Genomic DNA, 20080 nt, shown 5'->3' with positions numbered 1-20080 from the left:
TAGCTTGATTGAAATTCATACAAACAAAATTTTAGAGTCCTTCAAGTTAGAAATATGTCAGGAGGAGGTTGTGCAAGTGTTTTGAATCATTTATTCAAGTCATTTATGATCTAGATTCTAAGCTTTATAATCTATGCTATAGAAGTGTCCTTTAATTTAGAAAAGTAGTTATTGATTGTTTTTCTTCAAATTTTCACTTCTTTTGTATATCCGATTTTTAAAAAAAATCCTGCTCTTGTCTATCTCTCAAACGATTTATGCGTCTATGAAGTTTGGCTATGCCTACCAGCTAATGGAAAGTACAACATAATTAATATGTAATCTATGTTCTCTACAACGTTCAATTAAACATTGCTCATTTATCAATAGTTGTTACTTTTGTAGCCATGATACCTTTTATGGTGTAGGATGCGGATTCTTTTCAGCTTCAACTTCTCCATCACTTCATGGATATGAGGTTATCCATGCTTCCATTGTCAATCAAAAATTTGTAATGCCTACTATCAGACTTGCAAAATGTTCTAAAAGCTTTCATTCTTTGAGCTCGTACATAATCTTGTTTCTTTTCACCAATACCCTCTTCATCGTGAAGGCCTCTATTGTTTACGTTCTTCTACATGCCAAGTCGGTGCTCCATAGTCTTTGTTAGCTTTAGCAATTTGCACAATCTTGTAGTGCTTGCAGACACTTAAAGGACCAATGGCCAACATCTTGACATTGGTAGTAAGTAAACCCTTTACTTCTTCCTCTTTCACTTGTTTCTTGATTGTAATTGGCATTACAATAAGTGCTAGATTCCACTTTACAATTTTACTATGGTATGCTTCACCAAATTGTCCTCTTTGTCTCCAGTTGGAGTTATTCTATTGATTTCTAGATCACTTCTCTATTTTCAAGGCAAATTGGTAGGCTTCTTCTATTGATATCACTTTGGCTAATACTAAATTCATCTTTGATAGCCAAGTAAAGTCTGTTGATATACATTGCAACGTTTCATTATCATCCTCACCTTGGCTAGCTCAAAAGCTAAGCTAATAGAAGTCTTTGGTATAAGCTTTGACTCTCAACTCTCTCTGGTCTAGCTTTTGTAATTGCTTTAACTTATAGGTAAAATTTTTGACTTCAGCCATTAAGTGTTAGAATTTGTGAAAACAAATATAAATTCAGAATGTATGGAAAGTGTTAGATTAAACAACAGGAAATGAAATTGACATAATAATAATATGAGACCAATTTCTGATGTAAATGCTCAAAGGCATAATAGCATCAATATTTCCTAATGTGTTGTATGATATATTTGATATATATTTGAGTGGTTTAAGAGCCTGGATGGTACATGGACCTAGTAGTAAAGAATAAGGAGTCATGAGTTTGTATGGAAACAAGTAATGCTTAAGGTATATTGCATTTGTGGTCAAATAGGTGGAAAAAGTGCAAAAGTTGCTTTAGAGGGCCAAATAAGAAAAGTTGGATAGGTAGACATGGGAATGGTCAAGATATGACCTATATGTCTTTCATACATGTTTTTGAGTCATATGGTAGGGTCTCACCAGTCAAAATTGCTAGAATGCAAAAGTTGTCAATTTTGCAAAAATTGCATATTGACAATTTTGCAAAAGTGCAACTTTTCTTGCAAAATTGCAAGATTGGTTAAAATGGTTATTGGGAGGTTACCAACGCTTGGAAGTTGGTTGAGTTAGGTGTGGAATAGGTATATGAAGGCCTCTGAAGCATTTTGTATAGTTCAGAAGTTTGGCATTGTATGACATCCTTTAGCAGATCAACAAATGCATAACAGTTTGAATGAGAATTTGAGCTTTTGATTGCTATGTGATTGGAGTATGGAATTTTGGTTGCTAGATAGTTTCTATTGTGTGTTTGCTAAGTTTTTGGTTTTGGTAGGAGTTTCATTCAAACCATTTTGTGTGAGAAATAAATGTTTTTGTAATCAGACTGCTTGCTAGCTTGTCTTGTGCAGTCTGAACAAAAAGATGTCTACCACCGTTCCCCATGGTTGAAACCTCATGAAACTTTGAGGAATGCTAGTAGACATCCTGTAGGATATGTGGAAAGAAGCATGGGATCAGCACTGAAGGGCCAAGCCAATTCCTTGGAAGCCCTATGCAGAATTGTAGGGTATTCGGCTAGAAATTGAGCCAAGGAGTGAGTGAATCTTGCAAGGGCAGTACTTTTTGTGAAGAATGGGTGTTATGACCTGGTAAGGCATTAAGTGTAGCTACTACATGTGGAAGGACAAGTCTCCAAGTTCCTTAGGAAGTTAGCAAGAGTTATTTGTTGGCTGATTGGTCTAGAAGGCCATTAAACCCTAGCAAACCCCCAAAAATAGGGTTAGGGCATCCAATAGGAGTTGGGAGTTTGAAACCTTAGAAATCTCAAAGGTCTTGGAAAAGGGTGTCAGGATTTGAAGTTCTTTTGGAGACTTCTTAAAGAAAGTTTTGCACAAAATCCATTTCAATCAGTTTGGAGGATTAATTGAGGGCTATCAGTCCTAAAAGGAGTTTTTGAAGAAATCCAAGGGATCGTATTGAAACCTAATGAAAGAAGTGTGGAAAATGGATGGAAAGGAATCCAAGACACCTTAGGGAAAGCCTCCATCCCTTACAAGAACATACTAACTAGTGAGGAGGCCAAAATGAAGTATCAAGTTCATGAGCAAGCCTTGAAAGATATGTTAGGTTATGGGAAAAGTTGTTCCTAGTGAAGGAGGGATTTCTTGTGTAGGAAGGGATATCTAGAAGGGTTTACCCATTGACTACATTGCTCTAGCGTAGTCCTATCACTGAGATATGAAATACAAAGAGGTAGTCTGTAAAATGCCCTTTTCTCTTTCTCCTCTTGTGTACCTTCTACCAGTCAGATCTACTTCTTATCTTTTTACTTAGGGTCTTGCAGGGGCTTGGGTGAGTCTATTAACCACCGCCTCCTCTTGAACCTCAGGCACACCTCTAAGAAGCTCAGCACATTCCTCTCCTCTTTCAAGAACAACCAAATCTTGCTGAAACTGCTGATTTTTTTGACGTAATATCCAGGCAGCCGAAGCCAAATCAGAAACTATGTCCTCCTGGGTATCCTCAAATCTTAAATTAAGAATAGGGAAGACATCATTATGCGGTAAGACCATTGTAATTCATTACTACTTCAAAGAATTTAATCCTATTTTTTAGGGACTCTTCCTTTGTAGAGTCGCCAAAAATCTGTTAGTGAATAGATTGTCTTTTCCTACTAAAGTAAAAATCCAATCTATGCACAAGGCTGGAAAATTCAATAAAGTTCATAATAGTTGGGTAACATTGTATTATTCATTCCCCTCTGAATTTTTACAGGTACAGCTCCCTTTACAAATGATTTATCAATGAATTCAAAAGAATCAAAATTAACTTAATGCACACTTTTGCCAGAAAGTGCTTAAAGGGCACTCATATACTCATGGGTACTGAGGTAACGGATTGCATATTCAAAAAATCAATAAATGAAAAGCTCACAGTCTTTACACAAGCAAGCAAAATTTGGTTATGAATTTAAACTTTGCAACAACTCAAACTAAAGTTTGGGAAAGATAAATATAGATGAACAACAAAGAAATAGCAGCAGATATCATACAAAATGAATCACCACAGCCCACAAAGTAACCATGACTGATTTCGCTTTAAACGCTAAGTTTTAAAGCACAACAAAATATGATATATATATATATATATATATATATATCAAAAAGACTTCTCCAAGCACCACGTCATTAAGAGAGGATCTTCATATACATCTGTATCTATCTATTGCCATTTCCACATAATCAAAATAGTACTAACTTTATCAAGTATTCTTAGCTACTAAAATTCTAACCCCGTTCTAGCTAAATGCTCCAGCATTTATAGCTTTTACAAACCCGAAAAGGCCTCCATTAAAGCCCAGCCTTTCTGTTGGAAACAATTACGAGAAAAAGAATCAGTTTTAAAATAGTTTTCAAAGGAAACGAAACAGATGATAATTGTTTTTGACTAAACTCCTTCGCTAGCTTTCTCTCCATCGGCCATGGTCTGCTTGACCGGTTTCTAGCTCCTGAAGTTGTTTGTGAATTCTTGCATTGCATGAGAGTGAGGGTTTTTCAAGCTGAGCAACTTTGACCTACAAGCATTCTTTTGCCATTTAAGTTCTTTAATCCTGCAGCTTTGTCTCCGCATGAGGTTCTTGTTTAGATATAGTATTAATTCGATGTTGGCTAGGGTGGTGAAGTCTTTGGAAGTGGGTGTGTTGTTGTCCCTGATTCCTGTCACAACATCATTGAAATTTTTGGTTAAAACCTCGGAGTTCATATTGCCGTCTTCAAACTGTAAGATCTCTGTAGGGTTAACAATCTGCATATTGTTTAGGAGTTCTTTATGCATCCCAACGATCTCAGTCTCCACTGATCGCTTTTCTTCAATGGCTCCTTTGTAAATCGATTCCTTCCAACCCATATTGCTTTTGAGGATGGACAATATGCACGAGTCTACAGTTTTCATGGGGTTCTCGTTCAGAAACTTCAACACTCCATATTTTTCAACCTCATGGACTTGGAAAACAATAGCTTGGCACCGATTTTGATCAGCCTCCCACAGTGGCACAAGGGTTTGAATTTCACCTAACATCACCTCTTCTTCCGTGTACGTGGTAGTAAAATCCAAAATAAATTTACTACCTTCTTTAACCATGGATCCCACCCACTCTTGTACTATGTTTGAGATTAGTTTACTGCTTTGCATTTGCTTAACCAATTGCTGGTTGTCTGATGAATTGGGATGGAAAGATTGTGGAGCCTGAACCAATGGGAAGGCGCCCAAATTCATTAGGGAATCTATGTAAGCAGCCATAGTGATTACCAATGCCTTTAGTTCTTTCTTTTCTTTGCTATTCTTCTCAAATTGAGTCAGCATGTGGTTTGCAGAAAATTTAAAGAAGTGATTGCCAGTATCCTTGGTAATGGTCCCCAATTCCACAGTGATGACTTTAAAACCTTCTGCGTCAATTTCCCCAGACTCATCTTTCTGTTTGTAGGTAGCCACCTTTGCTGTTACTTTTGCGGTCATTGGGGCCTTGATCAAATGTGCATCACTCTTCATCTTTTTGCTTTTGGAACCACGGGCCACATATTTGGTGATGATATCTCTGACTGGTGTAGAGACTGGTTGAAGACTCCTTTTCTTGCTGATTGAATTAGACAACCATGATGGAATGGTGATAGTAGCTGTAGTTCCTTGATTTCCTCTAGGAGGAGTCATGAAACTAGGCCACTCTGACTTAGGAGCCTCTATTAACTGCACATCACTGTGTTGAGTATACGAGAAGGAGAATGCTCCTCCTTGATCTTGCTCTTGAGTCATCATTTTCTCCTTCTGAATCTCCTGCTACATGAGCGCCTCGGATTTAGTCCTAGACTTGGTTTTGGGGCCATGATTTGTTTCGGAGATGTTCTTTTCTGTTTATTGGGAGTTGGAGTATTACCTACAACATAAGACGAATTTGGAATGCCAAAAGTTAATGTTTTAGAGAAAGAAACCACTTTTGGGGACTTTGTTGTTTGTTTTTCATTGACAACTTTCATACTTCTTCTTAACCAATTATCCATATGGGTGAGAATAGATCTGGTTCTCAAATTTATATCGTCTTCTTTGCCCTGACTCCAGTCCACTTCTATTTGTTTTAGTTCACTTGCCTCTTCCCATCCTAGTTCAATAATGTTTGCACCATCCTCAACTACCCCTTTCAATTGAAATTTTAATTTGAGAGAACTAATTTGCGGTAGTGTTAGTCTCGAATGATCCCTCTTTATCACTTCTTCCTCATCATTACAATCTTGCCACAGATCTTCCAGGTGAGGAATTGTTGGTGATTGACCTTTTAAGCCAAGTATTTTAGCCGCATACCCTTTGCTGTCAAAATTCTTCCTTCCCTGGTAGGATCCAAAATCAAAATTGAGTAAATTACTTCCAACCACCGAGGCATTGATCATATTACTATAGGTTAAATAGCCAAGCTTAACAGGGAAAATGGACTCCCACTCCTCCTGAGGTAGATTATCCTTAATCACTGAGATCCTTAATCATTGAGAATAGTTGTCTGCAAATCTCAGCTATAATAAAACAATCTAAAGCATACCGAGGTAATTTCACCGGTTCTTCTTCAAATCCCCCTATTTGTAAGTATGTGAACTTAGAAAATTGGATGACATAGCTCCCATAAAATTGAATCAGCTTTTGGGCTTCTGGGGATATCCTAGGCATGGGTGCTTTTCCAAGGTTCAAAAATGCACACTTTGTATCAGAACATCACGTGTTCTCCTGAAATCTTCCAATACCCTATCTCTTTGAAATAGGGGACAATACTGGTAGATAGTCACGTCTTCATTCCAAGTTTCATGAGGAAGGGAAGTGATATTGCTGACATAGGCAATGCAATAGGTCAGATAGTAAGACATATAGAAATCTTCTCTAGATACCTTAGAGTGTTTAAGCTGATTTCTTAATCAATTTTGCCCAATCTAACAACTGTTCCCCTTTTAGGATAATCTCTATATAACGGTACATCCAATCTTCAAAGAGAAAAACATCTGTAGAACCTTTAACTCGGTGCAATAAAACCATGAGATCATGAACATGAGGCTTCATATGATCTTTGGTAATTATTTTGGGCAGTCTTGAACCACCTTTATAATTAGTTTCTATCCATTTCCTAGCCAACATGTTACGGTTTTTGTCTAGACTTTCTTGATATTCAACCAAGGACTGGGCAGGGCTAAAAGTAGCAAAGGTACACTCAGGCAGGCACAATACTGATGAGATAGTCTCCCTAGAAATAGACAACACTGGTTCCCCGTCTTTATTCAAAATACTCTTGGTTCTTACATCATAATGATCAATGCACAACTGGAGTAGCTCAAGACTCAAAAGGGCGGGAGGAAAAGCAACAGCTTCAACTAAACCGCTTGTTAGAATTTCTAAGGAACCATTAACTTCATCAGCTTGCTCAAGGAAATTTCCTTGTAGCTTTTCAACTTTGACACCTTCCAAATTAGTATCAGAAATGATAAGCCTTTTACATTCTAAACTAGAAATATTTTTGAAGAAATGCAGAACAAATCTCATTCTAAGCAAAGGAAATAAAAGCCCAACACTGCTTTGTTCTTCAAAACACACATAGAAGAAAGAACAAGGGATTTCTTGTATTCTCACCTGTAATCTGCTGAGAGAAAACCAGACCTCTTTTCTTTGCTTGTTGCTGTTCCACCTTTAATTCGCCGCATGATAAAACAATTAAGTGGGAAACTTATGCTTTAAAAAGGGAAGAAGACATACTGGCGAAAGTACCGCCTCATAATGAGGTATTCATGGCGAATTTATTGCGGCCTGATTTGCACACTTGAATCTATGAGAAGACGCCTTCATTAAATGATCATCTTTGCGGGTGCCCTTGCAATAATTACAATTTTCTGACAAATAATCCAACTCCCAAATGAAAGATTTCCTCCTTTTCGATCATGATGACAACAAATCTTTTATCTTGAACAAAAATGACTCGAACAAGATTTTCAATCATTACTTTTGACATCTCAATTAATTCCCTGGGAACCGGTTGTCCTTTGGGAATCATTAGCACCTATGCGCAAAAGTCTTCAATGATAGAATTGCTTTGAATTACTTCAAACTGAAGTTCGAAGAGGGTCAAACAAACATCTCCAATATACTCAGCGGGTCCCACCTGCAGAAAACGATTAGTATCAAATTCTTTTGGTTGAACTGCTTTGAACTACTTTGAACCGAGGGTCAAAGAGGTTCAAGAAATGAAAATTGCCATAGACATCACGGGGTTAATCTCTATATGCAAAGCCTGGTGATGCTTATAAGATATGAGACGAGATGGGCTTGTTTAATGTATGATTTCAGGTTTCAAAAGGAGCCGGAGAAAGTTTAAAATATGGCGACTCAAAACTAAGTCTAATAGACGTCTTAGGAGTAGTTGGAGTCAAAGGGATGACTCAACAATATCCTCTTAATAATAATATCCAAATATATAATTCCTTCTAGTTTATGAGTTCACCTAAGTAAACTTAATAGAAGAGTGAAATGGAAAATAACCATTTAGTCTAACACCCCCCTTAAGTGCAACCTAAGGAGTACTTGAATGCAATATATAGCAAATGGGTCCTGGCAACAAAGCCAAGTTAGGTACTCATGTATAATTAAAAACATGCAATCTCTAAGGAAAAAGAGAAAGAGGGAAAATCACATGGGAAAAACCCACCCCCAAAACGAGAGAACTGAGAAATCAAGATGCATGAATGGAAGGTATAATTAAGTCCCCCTCCTTATGACATACCATGCATATACAATCAAAAATAATGAGAAGAAGAGAGACATGATAAACATTCTTCAATGTATAACGTAGACTAGTGGAAGATGCTCCAGGATCAATGTAGAAACTGCACCATGAAAGAAGAATAACATTCCTTCCCTTAAGAAGAAAGAAAACCAAAGGTACATCAATGAAGCCTCCCCAATCTGAAGGAGGAAACCTTAGAAAGTATGGAATCGTTGGAATGTGCTCGAGTGTCCCCATGTCAAGGCCGAAAGAAGATGCCATGAAGCAATCCGGTTCAAGCCCAATAGAAGAAGGTGACAAACAACGAGCTAATGGTAACTGATCCATGTGAGAATGTGTACTTGGGCACTTTGCTAAAAAAGACAAATCAGGATCAATTGATGATGAATTTAGAACACGTTGTAAAGAATTAAGAGTCTTCTCCTAAAATAAAGAGATCTCTTCCAATTGTTGTACTAATTCACATGAAGATAAAATGATCTCCTCCATGTTGTATTGATTCATGTAAACCCATGGCTGTATGAATGCAAAAATCATCAAGAATACTAGTGGATGTAATATCAATAGAGGGAGAAAGAATGGATGACTCAGGAACTTGATCGCATTTGAGAATACCCAAGTTTAAGTAGCCATAGTTCTCCTCAATATGTGAATCAACACTAGAAGTGTGATCAGAATATTATGAAGAATCACTATCATCATCAAGAGCAAAGTCTTCAAAGTAGTATATCCGAAATCCATAATCAACCACTCTTGTAGCAATGATCTATCTGCTTTTTAAGTCTTTGATAAGAACTAATTCAAGAGTGAATTCCATAGTTCTCCTTGTTGGCCCATTAGTAAGTTGATAAATGGAAATGAGATTATAATTTAGGTGTAGAATACACAACACATCTTTGAAGGTTCCCTCCCTTTATCAATTGTTCTTTTCCCTATCACATTCATGTAAGTATGATTTCCCATAAAGATAGGTGGTGTATTGCAAGGCTCACATAAAGATTACAAAGACTTGGAAGATGCCATATCATGAGAAGCGTCTGAATCTAGACGCCATCTCCCTGAATCATGACTTGAAGAAGCAATTAAGGCTTGACCTTTTCCCTTGGTATCTTTTCCTTTATCAACATTGGAATGAGAAGAAGAGGATGAAGTAGTCATTCTTGAAGGTAGATTTATTTGATTTTTCTTAAGAACATTCTTGAGTTCATCAATGTCCTTGTAGCAATGATGCTCTTCATGTCCATTCTTCTTGCAGTATTCACAAGTAGGCTTTATCTTTTTAGATGATTCCTTATTTGTGGAAGAAGATTCAGATTTTCTTTGTGACTTGTTTTGTTTATCCTTTTGTTTTTGTTCATGGTTCCCTGTTTCTTTCTGTACCTTAAGCTCACTAGAAATTAATGCTTGTGACTTGGATGTCTAGATGATATCCACTTGAATTAGCTTTACTTCCTCGTGGAGTAGAAGATTTGAAAATGCATCAAAAGTAGGATCAACATATGAAGCACCCATAGAGACCCGATTGGTATGAAAGGTAGTAACAAAAACAAAATACTTAGGACCAAGCTTGGATAATACATTGAGAGTCAATTGTATATCTTCCTTAGTTATCTTGCAGTCCTTTAGTTGTGTTCTTAATTGTTTAATCTTGGAGATGTAGTCTTGGATGTTGTTGAAACTTTTTGGATCAAGATTCATCAAATTGTTATCAATTTGGTAGCCCTTAGTCTTGTCAGTTTTACCAAACGAAGTTTTAAGAGCATCCCAAGCCTCTTTAGGTGTCTTGAATGATTCCAAATGAAATTGTAAATCAAAAGATACTAATGAACAAATGTAGCCAAGAGCTTTCTCACGATTGATCTCCCATGTTTGATGAGCATTAGTATCAATAGGTGCGGTAATAGTTCCATTTACATATCCTGTGCAACCTTTTTCTCTTAGGTAATTCCATACTGATTTTTTCCATGATTCATAATTATATGTAGTTAGGAGTTCAATTTGTGATTTTCCCATTTGTACTACAAGAAAGAACCAATGAAACCAAAACAACACAAGATTACATTCCCAAATTTACTAGATCAGAAATTACCCCCCAAGATGCAATTATTTGACACTTTATAATTAAGTGGATGTACAATTGGCACTTGCCAAAATGGACCAAAGTGGACTCATAATTATAATAATTACAACTTGAAATATGGAGCAGTAAGAGACTCATACAATTAGGATACTAGATCACGCAAGGATCTATTTGAGTACAAGTGCTGTAATGTTCCCGAATCAGAGTTAACTTCACACAAGTGTGTATACTGAATCCCAATGGGCCGGATAAGAAGGACGGTTGAATTAGGATGGTGTACGCACTGCTTGATGGCCGTACGATAAGTACTTGGAGGCTACATGATAGCTATGTGAGGGTCATATGTAAAGAATAGGGGGAAATGTACGGTGAGGGTACGTTAGAAACAGAGCCATCAGGTGAGAGCCAATTGGATGTACGGTGTTGGCAAGTACGACTGTATGGTGTGGGCAGACCTGTACGGTGAGGCAAGGGGATCACCGTACGTGTGGGGAGAGTGCCATACGGAGAGTGTGGGGGGGGGGTTATACAGTGAAGTCAATGACGTACGGCAGGGTGAGGGTGTTTTGGGTATGGCCGTACGACAAGATCTCCATATGGTGCAATTAGGAGGTTGTGCGGTGGAAGTACGGAGGGATTCAACAATGCCACTACATACATATATCAAACATAAATAATCTATAACACCAAAGATCAAATAGATGTAGGTAACACCAAGATCAAATAAATATATATGCAACTTGTTACCGAATAGCAATAATATTCTTACATACCGATAGTGCACCAAATTGCCGGATCCCAAGTTAAGCCATACACAACGGAATACAAGTGATCGCCTTCGCCAGAAATACCAATAAATGCCAGTACAAGTATAGAATAACAATCCCAAATTGATATAGATATAAATATTTGCAAATAATGATGGCACTCCAATTTGCCAGATTTGAACTATGTAATACATAGACGGAATAGGGTGAGGGATGAATCCTATTGAAACCGCACTTGCCAAATAAGGAAGATCTTTCACTTCCGAAATGGCGAACAATAGAGAACCCTAAGTAGGAGTTCGCGATACAAAGAAATAATCCAAATTGCATACCAACTACAATCTACATGCCATGCTTAAATACCCTTCGGATAAACATCTCGAGGATGTACAAAGATAGCCGACAGTCAACACCTATAGAACAATTAATTAAAAATGGGTCCGAGATATACTAAATCAATCGGAACCCACCAATACAAACATTAATAATTTGGTCCCAAATTAATTATAATTGGGAACATTACAAGTGACAAATTAGGCCAATTTTGACCAAATCCTTAAAGTACTATGTCTACCCATAATATCTTAGAATTGATACCAAAGTTGAGAAGTAGACAAAAATCATGCACTTCAAAAAAATAGCACCTGAAAACTTTTCCTTATGAGCTCGAAAGATGCCTCAGAAGTCGCAAAATTCAGTTTTGTACAAGGACTATCATCAAGAACTATAAGAAGGGCCAATAAGAGGTGGGCATTGTCAGAGGTGGGCCCCACTTAATATGAGCTAGTTGCAGGTGGGCCTTGCCTAATGTGGGCCTTGCTAGATGTGGACCTTGTTAGAAGTGGGACGTGCTGGAGGTGGATCCCGCTGAAGGTGGGCCCTGTAAGTAGGTGGGCCCCACAGGCAAAAAAGTGCTCTATATGCATGTTGTCCTCAAGATCTAAATCCTTAAAAGTGTTGCAATCAATAGATCAAGAAAAATAATATATATATATATATATACAAAAGAGATTAATGGATCATCATAAATCTTTTCTAATTCTCTAGATTGTATAGAAATGCAAGAGAAGAGCATACAAGATTGTCCAAGACCACTAAAGATAATCTAATCCGTCAATAACTACTCTAATACCATGTTAGAATCTATGAAAAGAAATATAAATTCAGAATCTATGTAAAGAGTTAGATTAAACAACAGGAAATGAAATTGACATAATAATAATATGAGACCAATTTCTGATGTAAATGCTCAAACTCATAATAGCATCTATATTTTCTAATGCGTTGTATGATATATTTGATATATATCTGAGATATTAAATGCAAAGGGCTAGTCTGTTTATATAGGCATGAGTTGGGAGGAATTTTGGACAAGATTGAGACAAGTGTCTTAACTTAAAGGAAGTAGAGTCCTAATGGAATCAACCACTTACCATCCACCTACAATCTGTAAGGGTGGTGTCCACATAGGAATTAACCACATGTGACATTTTAGGAGTAGTTGGAGTCAAGGGGATGACTCAACAATATCCTCATAATAATAATATCCAAAATATATAATTCTTTTTAATTTATGAGTTCACCTAAGTAAACTTAATAGAAGAGTGAAATGAAAAAGAACCATTTACTCTTAACATTAAGTCTCATGGTAAAAAATCAGTCTATGTAATGTCGCCACTTTAGCAATTAATCCTAGTTGTACATAGTCCCAAGGGCTAATGAAGGGTTTAAAGGGATCCTTGAGTGTTTTGGCCTAGTCATCTCCAGTTTGGGCCAAAATGAAGTTGATTTACTCAGTCTCAGGCATACTTACTATTTTTAGTAAGTCAGCAGGACAAAGGGGAGGCTAGTTTTGGTGATTGGATTTGATACTCCTCGGCGAGAACTTTCCGACGAGCTATCACTTGTGTTGTTCGGAGTCCGATAGCTAATATACTTTATGCGTGAAGTACTATTAAAGTAACATTTTATTTAGTTGTAAACTATTAAAGTGTTACTTTAATATTAATTTTTATGGGAATGTGTGCAAATCAAAAGGGCGCCAAAGGGAGACATAAGTGAATATTATAATATGTTTTATAGTGCACATCTTTTATCCCACTTTGCTCATGAGAGTTGAGTTGACCCTTGGAGAAAGAATAAAAGGGAACGTTGGCGGCTTCATTTGGGGAGGTTGAATACGAGGAGAAATCAATGTGTGAGTTGCAGATCTGTTCTTGGCATTAGAGGCCGTCTATCCTCTCTTGTGATATTCTAGATGTCATTTCCTTGGGGTTTGGCCTTTGGAATTCATTGCTATCAGCTTCATTAACAAGCAGATTGGGCGCGTTTCCAGCTACAGGCAGGTTAGGTGTTTGCTCATATCCTTCACACTTCTTGTCCAATGCTTATATCATTCTGAAGGGATGATTTTTACGAAGATCTTGGACTGATTGAAGACAAATTATATTGTAGCAGCACTATAGCGCGACATAATACACGTTACTGTAGCGCGGCACTATTCACACCATTGTAACATGATACTATTCATGTCATTGTAGCAGGACACTATTCATTTTACTGTAGCAGCAAGATGGGAAGTCATTACTGGAACACTATGTTATAATGTTGGAGTAATTAGTGAGTTGAAAAGTTTGCTATGTGTTTAATTTTGTTAGTTTTGAAAATAATATTATTTCAGCAGTAGTTCAATCTTTAGTTTGCATATTATTATAAATTCATTCTTGTTCATGTTATGTGGTTTCAAATCTATGCAAAGACATAAAAACAAGCTAACATTTTTTTTCCAAAACCATAAAGGGGTTTACACATTCAACAGAGAAATTAAGAGATGGATGCAAAGTAATTGACTAAATTCTTATCAGCAGTTGGTGGTTTTTTGTGCATTACTAGGGTGTCCATTACGGTGGTATCAGAGTTTTTAAGTCCTGCCATCCTATGCAAGCCTTTTAGAGAATTTGGAACAACCGGATAGAGGGAAAAGTTTTTTACGAGATGTCAAAACACTAAAGTCAGAAATAAAACAGGTTAAGAATGTATGTTTGAGCATGCAATTGAGGCCTTTAACTTCCACCATACGAAAGCAAGACAACAAAGATTCAGACTCACAAAGCGAGCAATCTAGTTCATATGTGTAGGTGGACATAGAATCCAATCATATAGACACATGAGATATTCTTTGAACAAGACAACAGTATGGGTGATCGAGATGACAGGAATACAGGACTAGGTGGAGGCAAGAATGATCAGGAGGAGGTAATGTTCAGATGGTTACTGGATACATTAGAGTAGGGGCAGTGTATGTAGCAGGAGTAGAATAGGTGAATGGATATGATGCTACAGGTTATGGCTAGACAGATGGGTGTCAATATTAATCCAGGCGATGCCAACAATGGAAACAATAACATTGGGAGCAATGATAATAATGGAGGCCATGACAAAAACAATGGTCGTGAGAATAATATTAATGGTAATAATGATGGACAAGGCAACAATGGAAATGAGGCTGATAACTTTAGACACATTGCATGTCCAACTCGGACAACGAGCTCGAGACCTCTTCTACCCACATTCTCACCCAAAGATCCGGTTCAACCAGTGAACGAACCACAGATTACCGAGTTACAGGTTCAGTTCAGGAGGGACTAGGAGGCTGGTGGACGAAGTTTCAGGTGGATATTTCCCTTAGAGATTATATGGACTTAAGGATGAGACATATGCCTAGAACAGGAGGGAGGATTCAAAACTTTGAGTTGAGAAAGAAAGTAGTAAAACTTTCTTTACCTTATTATGATGCTTCGGGGAAGATGACTGCACGATCTTGGGTGTAGAAGTTAGATACATACTTGCAACTGAATCTTATGCGTGAGGAGGAGGCTATCAAGTATGCGGTTATTCATTTTGAGGGTCCAACGTATGAGTGGTGGCACCATGGCATGGTAACCTTGGGGCATAATCATATCACATCTTACGAAGAGTTCACTGAGAGGCTCATAGAGATTTGATACCAAAGATCCTGAGTTACAGTTTAAGGAGTTGGCACAGTTCAAGCAGTGGGGGTCAATTGAGACCTATATCAGTGAATTTCAAAGGTTGGCTATGTGGGTCATCGATATTTCAAAGAGGAGATTAGTAGTGTTTTTTATGGATGAACTCTCAGTTCCTTTGAGGTGTTGGGTCAGGGGGCATGACCACGCTACATTACAGGAGGCCACTAAGAAGGCTCGTGACTTAGCACCTTCTTCTTTTAAGAGTAGATTTCAGCCTAGGGATTCACATATGAAGAAGGATAAGGATAAGGACAAAAACCTTTTTACTAGGATACACAACCAAAAGGGGATACTAGGAAGTTGGATAATGACATCCTAAATAAGTTGAGGAGGAAGAAGCTGCATTTTCATTATAGAGAGCCTTGGGACTTATCTTATAATTGCCCTCTCAAGGCTAAGGAAAATCAAATGGAGTATTTTTCAGCGGAGGAGTCACAGTCAGAGAGGGAGGATCAACACTCCGATTCAGATGAGAGTAGCACTCTGCAGGGGAACGACATTCCTAAGGATGATAGGTTGTTGGCATGATTGATGGGGGCTCAAAAGGCGATCACATTTAGGGTTAGGGGTACTATCTAGGGGTAGAACTCTCTCATTGACATTGGGGCTACACATAACTTCATAAATGCATTGTTAGTAGCCATGAGAGGTTTACAGACCGAGGACCATGCTGGGTTTAGAGTCATGGTAGCTAATGGTGACAAATTATTATGCACTTGGAAGATATCTAATCTTCACATTAGGTTTGGAGATGGCTATTAGTTGGAGGATGAGTTCTATGTAGTAGACATGGGAGATTATGATTTCATCCTCGGCAAGACATGGGTGGCCTTGCTAGTTTAGTTCACACTCAACCTAGCGAAATTGGAGATGAGATTCTAGCATGAGGGCAAAACTGTTGTACTCAAAGGGCTTTCGGATGGGAGTTGCAGAGTAGTCTCCTTGAGCAGAATGCAGAGACTTTTTCGGCATAATGACATAGAGTGGGCAGTAGAATGTTTCATTATGCCAACTCCACAGGAGCCACAGGTAAAGAGTCATCCACCAGATATCCAAGAGACACTTGATAGGCATGCCAAAGTATTTGGTGATATTCCGCATGAGGTTCCTCTTGACAGGAGGATAGAGCATTTTTTTGAGCTCGAGGCGGGAGCCAAACCGGTCATGATAACTCCCTATTGTCATCCTAAGAAACACAAGGATGAGATAGAGAAGGCAATTAAAGAGCTATTGGAGATGGGGCACATTAGGTCTAGCGAAATCCCTTTTGCTTCATGAGTAGTTCTAGTGAAGTAGGATGGGATGATGCGCATGTGCATCAATTGTAGGGCACTGAATAAGAAAACAATTAAAAACAATTATCCCATTCTTAGGATTGATTAGTTGCATGGTGCATGCTTCTTCACCAAAATTGATTTACGGTTCGGATACCACCAGATCAGGATGAGAGCAGAGGACATCGAGAAGACAACCTTCTGATGTCACTATGGCCACTTTGAGTTTATGGTTATACCATTTGGGCTAACCAATGCACCCGCCACATTTCAGAGTTGTATGAACCAGGTGTTCAGGGGGTAGTTGAGGAGATTCGTTTTTATCTTCTTTGATGACATCTTGGTCTTCAGTAAGACCTGGGAAGAGTAGTTGCAACATTTGGAGGAGGTGTTATCTATTTTGGATAGAGAGTGATTGTTTGCCAAGGAATCAAAATGCGAGTTTGGCATGACCAAGCTCCTTTACCTTGGGCATATCATTAGTGCAGATGGTGTTCGGGTTGATCCTAAAAAGATTAGAGCTGTTTTGGATTGGCCTACTCCCACAAAGCTCACATAGTTTAAGGGGTTCTTTGGTTTATGTGGTTTTTATAGGAGGTTTGTAAGGGGATTCTCACCAAGAAAGGATCCTTAGCATGGATGGAGGCAGTCTACAGATGTTTTGACCACTTCAAATAGGTGACTGTTGCTTTATCTTGGAGACCTTACTTTTGTGCTCTGGCAGAGGTTTTAGGAGATTGGAGAGACCGGATTGCAACAGAGTATGCAGCAGATGATTAGGCTTCTCGGATAGTTGCGTGTACCACTCAGGATGACAGGAATGCGGTGTTGGATGGGTTGATCTGATTTTAGGATGGGGTTTATTTGATCCCCACATCATAGTTTAGAGAGGAGATTCCGAGGGCATTTCATGATGTGCCTACAACTGGGAATCTAGGGGTCTTCAAGACCTACAGGTAGATTCGACAGTGATTCTCATGGAGAGGGCTCAAGGATGATGTTTAGAGGTATGTCAGGGAGTGTGTAGTTTGTCAGCAAAATAAGGGAGAGCACACGTTTCCCGCAGGTTTACTACAACCCTTGCCCATTCCAGACAGGAAACGGGAAAGTATTTCTATGGACTTCATCACTGGGTTACCACGAGTGCAAGGAGGAAAGTTTCTATGTGGTGGTAGATAGATTGACAAAGTTTGCTCACTTCTTTGCTATTCCTTCTACTTATACAGAAACTTTGGTGACAGATTTGTTCTTTAGAGAGGTTTTCAGGTTACATGGGATATCGAGATTTATTGTTAGTGATAGGGACAACAAGTTCATGAGCGGTTTTTGGCAGTAGTTGTTCAAGCTGCGCGGTATAGATCTTACACCTAGTACGAGTTACCACCCTTAGACAGATGGGTAGACAAAGATAGTAAATAAATGGGTGGAAGACTACTTCCAGAACTATGTGACTGCACAACAGAGAGTGTGGGTCAAGTGGTTACACATGGGGGAGTATTGTTACAATACCACATATCACATGACGATCAAGATGACTCCATTTATGGCATTGTATGGGTATGAAGCACCAAGCTTCATGGATTTGGTTTTGGGGAACAACCGAGTGCCCGAAGCCAAAGATCTATTGCAAGATAGTCAGGATATCCTGAGAGCGCTCACAGAGAACATACAATAGGCTTTAATCAATAGAAGTTGGATGCTGATCAGCATAGGGTAGAGCATAGTTTGTAGGTAGGGGATATGGTGTATTTGAGGCTAGAACCATATAAGCAGTCATCGCTCAAGAAAAGCGGATTAGAGAAGTTGAAGCCAAGATTTTATGGTCCCTACAAGGTGATATGCAAAGTGGGCGAAGTCACCTATGAGCTTGAGTTTCTAGAGGGTAGTCGGGTGCACAATGCATTTCATGTGTCGAGGCATAAGAAAGCCATTGGCTAGTGTGTAGTGCCTTCTACAAATTTACCCCTTTTGGATGAGGAGGGGAAGCTCATGTTAGTACCTGAGGCTATTTTGGACACTCGAGAGAGGAAACTCAACCAGGATAGTGAAGGAGTATTGGGTCAGATGGAAAGACCTACTGGAGGAGGATGGTACATGGGAGAGTGAGTAGGTTATTTAGCAGGCTGGATTGAGATTGCTTGAGGACAAGTAATTTCAAGGGGGGCGGATTGTAATGTCCCCACTTTAGCTATTGACCAAGTGTGCGTGTGTTAGCCTAGTTCTACATGCTCCCGAGGGCTAATGGAAGGTTTTAAAGGGATCTTAGAGTGTTTTGGCCTAGTCATCTCTAGTTTGGGCGAAAACCGAGTTGATTTACTTAGTCTTAGGCATACTTGCTATTTTTAGTAAGTCAACAGGACACAGGGGAGGCTAGTTTTGGTGATTCGATTTGATACTCCTCGGCGAGAGCTTTCCGACGAGCTATCACTCGTGCTGTTCGGTGTCCGATAGCTAATATATTTTTATGCGTGAAGTATTATTAAAGTAACATTTAATTTAGTTGTAAAATATTAAAGTGTTACTTTAATATTAATTATTATGGGAATGTGTGCAAATCAAAGGGGCATCTAAGGGAGACATAAGTAAATATTTTAATATGTTTTATATTGCACATCTTTTATCCCACATTGCTCATGAGAGTTGAGTCGATCCTTGGAGAAAGAATAAAAGGGAGCGTTGATGGCTTCATTTGGTGAGGTTGAATACGAGGAGAAATTGATGTGTGAGTTGCAGATCCGTTCTTGGCATTAGAGGACTTCTATCCTCTCTTGTGACATTCTAGACGTCATTCCCTTGGACTTTGGCCTTTGGAATTCATTGCTATCAGCTTCATTAACAGACAGATTGGCACATTTCTAGCTATGGGCAAATTGGGTGTTTGCGCATATCCTCCCCACTACTTGTTCGATGCTTATACCATTTTGAAGGGATGATTTTTATGAAGATCTTGGACTGATTGAAGACAAAGTATACTGTAGCAGCACTGTAGCACGACACTATTCACGCCACTGTAGTGTGACACTATACACGTCAATGTAGCACAGTACTATTCATGTTACTGTAGCAGCAAAATGGGAAGTCATTACTGGAACATTATGTTATAATGCTGGAGTAATTAGCGAATTGAAAATTCTGCTATGTGTTTGATTTTATTAGTTTTGAAAATAATATTATTTCAGTAGTAGTTCAATCTTCAGTTTGCATATTATTATAAATTCCTTCTTGTTCATGTTATGTGATTTCAAATCTATGCAAAGACATAAAAACAAACAAACATTTTATTTCTGGAACCATAAAGGGGTTTACACATTAATAGGAGAAATTAAGAGTTGGATGCAAATTATTTGACTAAATTCCTATCAGCAGTTGGTAGTTTTTTGGGCATTTCTAGGGAGTCCATTATAGTCTAGTTGTACAAGATCCCACGAAAAGGATGTGTGGCTTTTACACTTGGTACAAACAAACTTCTATTAAAGTAATATTGTAATATATAAGTTATAATGCTCATTTAAGTCATTTTGTTAGTTTTTAGTGACT

General features: G+C 38.3%; 1 protein-coding gene across 2 annotated transcripts in view; it reads left to right on the top strand.

Annotated features, from left to right (window-relative positions):
• LOC149537261 (Met-10+ like family protein / kelch repeat-containing protein) overlaps positions 1-20080 on the top strand; it is a 151461-nt gene that overhangs the window by 55241 nt on the left and 76140 nt on the right. The gene's annotated exons all lie outside the window — the stretch shown is intronic.

The sequence above is a fragment of the Cupressus sempervirens genome, chromosome 10 (genome assembly GCF_028749045.1).
Source record: "Cupressus sempervirens isolate cs-2001-9-10 chromosome 10, ASM2874904v1, whole genome shotgun sequence".
NCBI lineage: Eukaryota > Viridiplantae > Streptophyta > Pinopsida > Cupressales > Cupressaceae > Cupressus > Cupressus sempervirens.
The sequence above is the reverse complement of the archived record's forward strand: the minus strand, read 5'-3'. Positions and strand labels throughout refer to the sequence as shown.